The sequence below is a fragment of the Cetorhinus maximus genome, chromosome 31 (assembly GCF_964194155.1).
Source record: "Cetorhinus maximus chromosome 31, sCetMax3.hap1.1, whole genome shotgun sequence".
Lineage (NCBI taxonomy): Eukaryota > Metazoa > Chordata > Chondrichthyes > Lamniformes > Cetorhinidae > Cetorhinus > Cetorhinus maximus.
Window position 1 is genome coordinate 9,932,871 of NC_135909.1, and position 8,010 is coordinate 9,940,880.

Here is an 8,010-nt window from a genome sequence, read left to right on the forward strand (position 1 = left end):
CAAGAGCTTTTGTTTTATTCTTTCACGGGATGTGGGCGTCGATGGCTCGTCCAGCATTTATTACCCAACCGAAATTGTCCTTGAGAAGCTGCCATCTTGAACCGCTACAGTCCATGTGGTGTAGGTGCACCCACTGTGCTGTTAGGGAGGAGGTTGCAGGGTTTTGCCCCAGCGACAGTGAAGGGGCGGCGATCCAGTTCCAAGTCAGGATGGTTTGTGGTTCGGAGGGCAGCTTGCTGCTGGTGGTGTTCTCATGCATCTGCTGCCCTTTTCCTTCCAAGTGCTGGAGGTCTCGGGTTTGGAAGTTGCTGAAGGAAAATTAGTGTTAGGAGTGGGATTTGAACCCACGCCTCCAGAGGAGACTGCGACCTGAACGCAGCGCCTTAGACCGCTCGGCCATCCTGACGTTTCTGTAGCATGCTCGGCCACTAAATCCATTGCATTTTGTACAAATGGTTCTGAGTTCCACATTCATCGTCACTGCTTTAAAACACTCGATGTGATTTTCCTTTTTTCAGCACCTGTTCCTGTATCTGAGTCTTATCCTTCCCCAAGCCGCAGGGGGGTGAGGAGCTCCTCTCTTCTGCCCTGCTCACCTTCATTGCTTTCCATTTCTCTCCTGGTGTTTGACAAGGTGTTTACTAAAACCCGCTTTCACAGCCATATTTCCACCGATGCTGCCAGACCTGCTGAGTTTTTCCAGGTAATTCTGTTTTTGTCATTGCTGCATTGCTCTGTTTTCTCAAATCAACAAAGACCCAATTCCCGCCCGACCTGTTCCTCACACGAAGGTATTCAGAGTGTAAGGTCTGAGCGACGTGAAGTGTCCAATTTGAGAGTTACATCCTGGATTAGTAAATTTGCGGATGACACAAAGATTGGCCGAGTGGTTAACAGTGAGGTTGAGTGGCTTGGGCTACAGGAAGATATAAACGGGATGGTCAAATGGGCACATAAGTGGCAGATGGGATTTAACCCTGAAAAGTGTGAGGTGATACACTTTGGAAGGAGTAATTTGACAAGGAAGTATTGAATGCATGGCAAGACATTGTGAGGCTCTGAGGAACAAAGGGACCTTGGCCTGTGTTTCCATAGATCTCTGAAGGCAGAGGGGCAGGTTGGGACTCTTGCCTTTATCAATCGAGGCATAGATTACAAAAGAAGGGAGGTCATGTTTAAGTTGTATAGAACCTTATTGAGGCAACAGCTGGAGTACTGTGTGCAGTTCTGGTCGCCACATTATAGGAAGGATGTGGTTGCACTGGAGGGGGTGCAGAGGAGATTCACCAGGATGTTGCCTGGGATGAAACATTTAAGTAATGATAAGAGGTTATATAGACTTGGGTTGTTTTCCAAGGAGCAGAGAAGACAGAGGGGCGACCTGATGGGCAGAGTGGATAGGGAGCAGCAGTTCCCCTTAGTTGAAGAGCTAGTCACAAGGGGGCATAATTTCAAGGTTAGGGGCAGGAGGTTTAGGGGGATGTGAGGAGAAACGTTTTTACCCAGAGGGAATGCACTGTCTGGGAGGGCGGTGGAGGCGGATTGCCTCGCATCCTTTAAAAAGTACCTGGATGAGCACTTGGCACGTTGCAACATTCAAGGCTATGGGGCCAAGTGCTGCTAAATGGGATGAGGTAGGTAGGTCAGGTGTTTCTCACGTGTCGGTGCAGACGCGATGGGCTGAAGGTCCTCTTCTGCACTGTGATTCTGTGGGATTCTGTGACTGAGGAAAATCACCAGAAACTGCTGCACACAAAGAGCTTACTGGAAGGTCAAATTATATCGTTTCAGTGAGTCATTAAAGCCTCCTTCGAGCAGATTAAGCAGCATTTCCTGTGTTTCAGTGATACATTCTGATCTGAATTTAAAAGGAAAGGGTAAATATTTGTCATACTCAAAAGATCCATCCGCCGCATGACTGAGGCGAGCTCACTTCTTGATCTCATCACTGACAGATACAAACACGAATAAAGCATAATAAACGAGAGGGAAGTGATAGATTACAATTCCGCTCCCCCCAATTAATGTTAACCAAAGCATGAATGAAATGGATTAATCGGCGGATTTTTCAGGATTTACATTTCCAATGGTAGATCGAGGAACTAGCAGCTGGGGCCAGAAATAACCATAAGACCATAAGACATAGGAGCAGAAATTAGGCCATTCGGCCCATCGAATCTGTTCCAACATTCAATCATGGCTGATAAGTTTCTCAACCCCATTCTCCCGCCTTCTCCCCGTAACATTTGATCCCCTTACCAATCAAGAACCTATCTATGCCGGTCTTAAATACACACAATGACCTGGCCTCCACAGCCATCTGTGGCAATGAATTCCATAGATTCACCACTCTCTGGTTAAAGACGTTTCTCCTCATCTTTGTTTTAAAAGGTCTTCCCTTTACTCTGAGGCTGTGACCTCGGGTCCTAGTCTCTCCCACTAATGGAAACATCTTAACCACGTCCACTCTATCCAGGCCTTCCAGTATTCTGTTAGTTTCAATCAGATCCCCCCTCATCCTTATAACCTCCATCGAGTACAGACCCAGAGTTCTCAAACGTTTCTCATATGTTAAACATTTCATTCGTGGGATCGTTCTCGTGAACCTCCTCTGGACCCTCTCCAGGGCCAGTACATCCTTCCTGAGATACGGGTCCCAAAATTGCTCACAATATTCTAAATGTGGTCTGACCAGAGCCTTATAAAGCCTCAGCAGCACATTCCTGCTTTTATAATCTAGTCCTATCGAAATAAATGCCAACATTGCATTTGCCTTCCTAACTACCGACTCAACCTGAAAGTTAAGCTTAAGAGAATCCTTGAATCGGACTCCCAAGTCCCTTTGCACTCCAGATTTCTGAATTCTCTCCCCATTTAGAAAATAGGCTATGCCTCTATTCTTCCTACCAAAGTGCATGACCTCACACTTCCCCACATTGTATTCTATCTGCCACTTCTTTGCCCATTCTCCTAACCTGTCTAAATCATTCTGCAGCCTCCCCGCCTCCTCAATGCGACCTGTCCGTCCATCTATCTTTGTATCATCTGCAAACTTTGCCAAAATGTCCTCAGTTCCATCATCTAGATCATTAGCGTATAAAGTGAAAAGTTGTGGTCCCAACACTGACCCCTACGGAACTCCACTCATCACTGGCTACCATCCTGAGAAGGACCCCCTTATCCCATCTCTCTGCCTCCTGCCAGACAGCCAACCTTCTATCCATGCTAGTACCTTTCCTCTAACACCATGAGCTCTAATCTTACTGAGCAGCCTCCTGTGCGGCACCTTTTCAAAGGCCTTCTGGAAGTCCAAGTAGATAACATCCATTGGCTCTCCTTTGTCTAACCTACTCGTTACCTCCTCAAAGAATTCTAACAGATTTGTCAGGCATGACCTCCCCTTGATGAAACCATACTAACTTTGCCCTAATTTACCATGTACTTCCAAGTATTCTGAAATCTCATCCTTAATAACGGACTCTAAAATCTTACCAACAACCGAGGTCAGGCTCATCGGCCTGTAATTTCCAGTCTTTTGTCTCACTCCCTTCTTAAACAGGGGATTACAATAGCGATTTTCCAGTCCTCTGGGACCCTCCCTTTCTCCAGTGATTCCTGAAAGATCACCACTGACGCCTCCACTTTCTCTTCAGCTATCTCCTTCAGAACTCTGGGGTGTAATCCATTTGGTCCAGGTGATTTATCCACCTTCAGACCTTTCAGTTTTCCCAGCACCTTCTCCTTGGAAATGGCCACCATACTCACCTCTGCCCCCCGACTCTCTTGAACTTTGGGGATGTTACTTGTGTCTTCCACCGTCAAGACTGACGCAAAGTACCTATTCAGTTCCTCCGCCATTTCTTTGTTCCCCACTACTACTTCTCCAGTGCCATTTTCCAGCGGCCCAATGTCCACTTTTGCCTCTCTCTTACCCTTCATATATCTAAAAACACCCGTTCAATCTTCTATTATATTACTGGCTAGTTTACCCTAATATTTAATCTTCTCCCTCCTTATTTCTTTTTTAGTTGTCCTCTGTTGGTCTTTGTAGGCTTCCCAATCCCTTGGCTTCCCATTGCTCTTCGCCGCATTGTATGCTTTCTCTTTAGCTCATATGCTGTCCCTGACTTCCCTTGTCAGCCATGGTTGCCTCATCCTTCCTTTCGTATGCTTCTTCTTCCTAGGGACTAATTTTTGCTGTGCCAATATAAATGGCAGAGGATGGGTTCGATCTATCGACCTCTGCGCCACCTGAGAGTTGCAGGTTGGTTATGATAGTTTATTGGGGGATGAGTTTCCCAGCGCTTTTTCATATTTTTTTAAAAGTTAAACCGATCTTTATTTCAGTAACGTGGACCAGCGGGCACAGAGAGGGGAGGGCAAGTATCCGCTGCCCTCAGAAATGGGACTGCGTCTCCCCAAAAGAGACAGACACCCTCATTCAGCAACCGGGAAACACGAAACCGGAGATGCTCAGGCGTCTCGACTGGCAACTCTTTGCCGAACATAGTATTGAACAAGTGACCTTTAGATCATTAGTTTAACGCTCTCCCAACTGAACTATTTCAGCTGACGGAAATGATGCTTCGAGCCAGAATTGAAACAGCGACCAGGATACCAGTTTTACAGTCACCGACTGTCCTCCACTTACATTAGAGAACATGATCCCATAATGACAAAGGACAGCCATCACATCTTTTCAGTTCCCTCCAGATTTCGATTTTTTTCTTGACAAAGAAGGGGTCCAAAGCCCAACTAAGCATCAGTTCATTGTCATAAGCTCTCGGCCAATCGCTACACTGGAATTGTCCGACAAACAGCCTTCTTCATCCTTTGAGTGAATTGTTTGCTGACGTCACCGTTAAATGTCTTAACTCTAAGTTTAGGGTTACATACATTTGTTCTGTATTCCCCCAAAAGAGGAAATTGTATCTCCACATTAAAACCTATTAATCATCTCAATTACCTCAACCAGATAGCGCCTCCAGCTTCTCAACTGACGGGTATGCAAGCGTCACAGCGGGTGCAGATCTAACTGTAGATCAGAAAACCGTGTGTGTATCGCACATGGTCATGGTTACTTTTGCAGCAAACCTTTATCTGAATTAATGGGACCCGCTTGTGATAAATAATGTCACCTTTCACTGCTTAGCTGGTGAGTTTCATAGAGCCACAAATGTGATTCCCTCAGTTCCGCTTTTGCACAAAGTTGGGGAATTGTACCACAGATGTCAGTCTTCAGCCAACTCCATTCACTCCAAGTGAAGTCAAGATATGGCTGAAGGCACGGGTAACTGCAAAGGCTTTGGGCCCTGACACCATTCGTGCAGCAGCACTGAAAACCTGTGCTCCAGAAATAGCCTCGCTGCTCGCCAAACTGTTCCAGTACTGGCATCTACCAGACAATGAGAAAAATTGCTTAGGTCTGTCTTGTCCACAAAAAACAGGAAAACCCAACCGGCGAAAACCGCCCGATCAGTCTCCTCTCGTTCATCAAGAAAGTGGGTGGAAATTTCTTCGACAGTACGATCAAGTGGCACTTACTCAGCAATAACCTGCTCACTGAAGCTCAGTTTGGTATCTGCCAGGGTTACTCAGCTCCTGACCTCATTGCAGCCTTGGTCCAAACATGGAGGAAGCAGCTGAACTTAATACCTGAGGTGCAAGTGACTGCGCTTGAGTCCAAAGAAGCTTTTGACCGAGTGTGGCATCAAGGAACACTCGCAAAACTGAAGTCAATAGAAATGAGGCGGGAAACTCTCCACTGGTTGGAGTCGTCCCCGGGGGTTCCAATACATTCTAAAAGATTTCCAGCATTAACAGGAATTCGCTTTTGGTTGATACACTGTGGGTGGCAATGGAAGGATCCATTGAGAGCAGTTTATCGTGCAGGTGGCTCGTTGTTCTTGGGCTTCGATTCTCCCTTTGGGCTTTTCAATGAGTTCGAATGCAAGAGGTCCCGCTTTCATCTCCAGGACGAGCCCAGCAAGCATTTTAATGCCGTATTTTTTCGCGCTCGTGGTGGTGGCCGTTCCGGAAAACAGGACCAAGTTTGAACACCCGGGAAGTCATTGCAGAGAATCCATCACCTCAACACACGTGAAGAAAATGAACACAGGGTTTAAAGAACGTTTCTCAGTGTTATGGGACTCTGAAATTATCCGAATGCATCAAATAAGGGAACTGTCTACTTCTGGATTCAGGTGGGAGGCTGATTGAACTCAGTGAAAATCTTGACTGAAAGGCCAAGCAGAGCTGGGATCTCCAAAGATTTATTTTCATTTCCCACACTTTAGCTGTGATCGGGCACTGACAGTGAGCTGGGAAGGGTTTCTTCTTGCTGCCAAATGCTTGTATGTTCCGGTCTTTCCGCGGTGGGTTTTCACACTGTGCAGAAACATGTTGGATATCAGGTTGAAGTGTTGAAACGATTCACATCAGTCCATTTACAACAGCATCTGATCTGATGTGGTGGAAATGCATTTTATTGACAGAAAATACATTTCCATCTTTAGACACCTGGCCGAATATTCAGGACCTGTACGAAAGAGAATCATTTATTCCAACAGATCATGAATGCAAAAAGCATAGAAGGAGGTTTAATAGATCGAAGCCGCGTGACGAGGTGGCCGAGAGGTTAAGGCGATGGACTGCTAATCCATTGTGCTTTGCACGCGTGGGTTCGAATCCCACCTTCGTTGTCGCTTTTATCAACCACTTCGTGTGCAATTAAGAGGTCTGTGTGCAAAATTTAAGCACATGGGATTGGGGTAATATATTGGTGTGGATTGAGAATTGGTTGGCAGACAGGAAACAGAGAGTAGGAACAAATGGGTATTTTTCGGACTGGCAGACAGTGACAAGTAGGGTACCACATGGATCAGTGCTTGGGTCCCACTTTTTCACAACTTATTTCATTGACTTGGATGAGGGAATCAAATGTAATATTTCCATGTTATCTGACAATGAACTTCGTCGAAATGTAAGTGGTGAGGAGGATGTTAAGAGACTTTAAGGCGATTTATGGAAGTTGAGTAAGTGACAAAATACATGGTAGATGCAGTATAAGGTGGAAAAGTGTTGAAGTTATCCACTTTGGTAGGATAAACACAATGGCAGAGTTTTATTTCAATGTTGATACATTGGCAAATGTTGATGTTCAAATGGACCTGGGTGGCCTTGTACACCAAACACTGAAAACAAGCACGCAGATCCAGCAAGCAATTAAGAAAGCACATGGTATATTGGCCTTCATTGCAAAGTCTCTTGAGCACAGTAGAAAGGGTGTCTTGCTGCAGCAGTCCAGGGCCTTGGTGAGGCCACTCCTGGAGTATTGTGTGCAGTTTTGGTCTCCTTACCGAAGAAAGGATGTACTTGCCATAGCGGGAGTGCACCGAAAGTTCACCAGACTGATTCTGGGGATGGCAGGATTGTCATATGATGAAAAATTGGGCCGACTAGCCCTGTATTCACTGGAGTTTAGAAGAATAAGGGAGGATCTCATTGAAACAGAAACATTTCTGACAGGGCTGGACAGACTGGATGTATAGTTGATATTTCTCCTTGCTAGGAGGTCCAGAACAAGGGGTAAGAATCTCATGATATGGGGTAGGCCATTTAGGACTGAGATGAGGAGAAACGTCTTCACTCAGATGGTGGTAAAGCTGTGGAATTCTCTACCACAGAGGCCACGTCAGTGAATATGTTTATGAAAGAAATGGATTTCTAAACTCGAAAGGCATCAAGGGGCATGGGGACAGAGTGAGAGTGCGGCGTTGAGATAGAGAATCAGCCATGACGATATTGAATGGCGGAGCTGGTTCGAAAGGCCGAATGGCCTACTCCTTCCTCTATGTTTCTAAAAGGCTAAAAGAATTGGGGTAGGTTGGAATCGTAGCATCATAGAATGGTTATAGTACAGGAGGAGGCCATTCATCCAGCTGTGTCCATGTCAGTCGCCTCCAGTCTCTTTCTACTTCAATGTTTATAAAGATTCTCCATTGATGGCTT

General features: G+C 45.8%; 2 non-coding genes across 2 annotated transcripts; one reads left to right on the top strand and one right to left on the bottom strand.

Moving 5' to 3' along the window:
- Nucleotides 1-323: 323 nt before the first annotated feature.
- Nucleotides 324-406, bottom strand: trnal-cag (transfer RNA leucine (anticodon CAG)). The gene has a single exon. It is a non-coding gene; the product is annotated as a tRNA-Leu (tRNA).
- A 6,213-nt stretch (nucleotides 407-6,619) lies between these two features.
- Nucleotides 6,620-6,701, top strand: trnas-gcu (transfer RNA serine (anticodon GCU)). Its single transcript has one exon. It is a non-coding gene; the product is annotated as a tRNA-Ser (tRNA).
- Nucleotides 6,702-8,010: the final 1,309 nt, after the last annotated feature.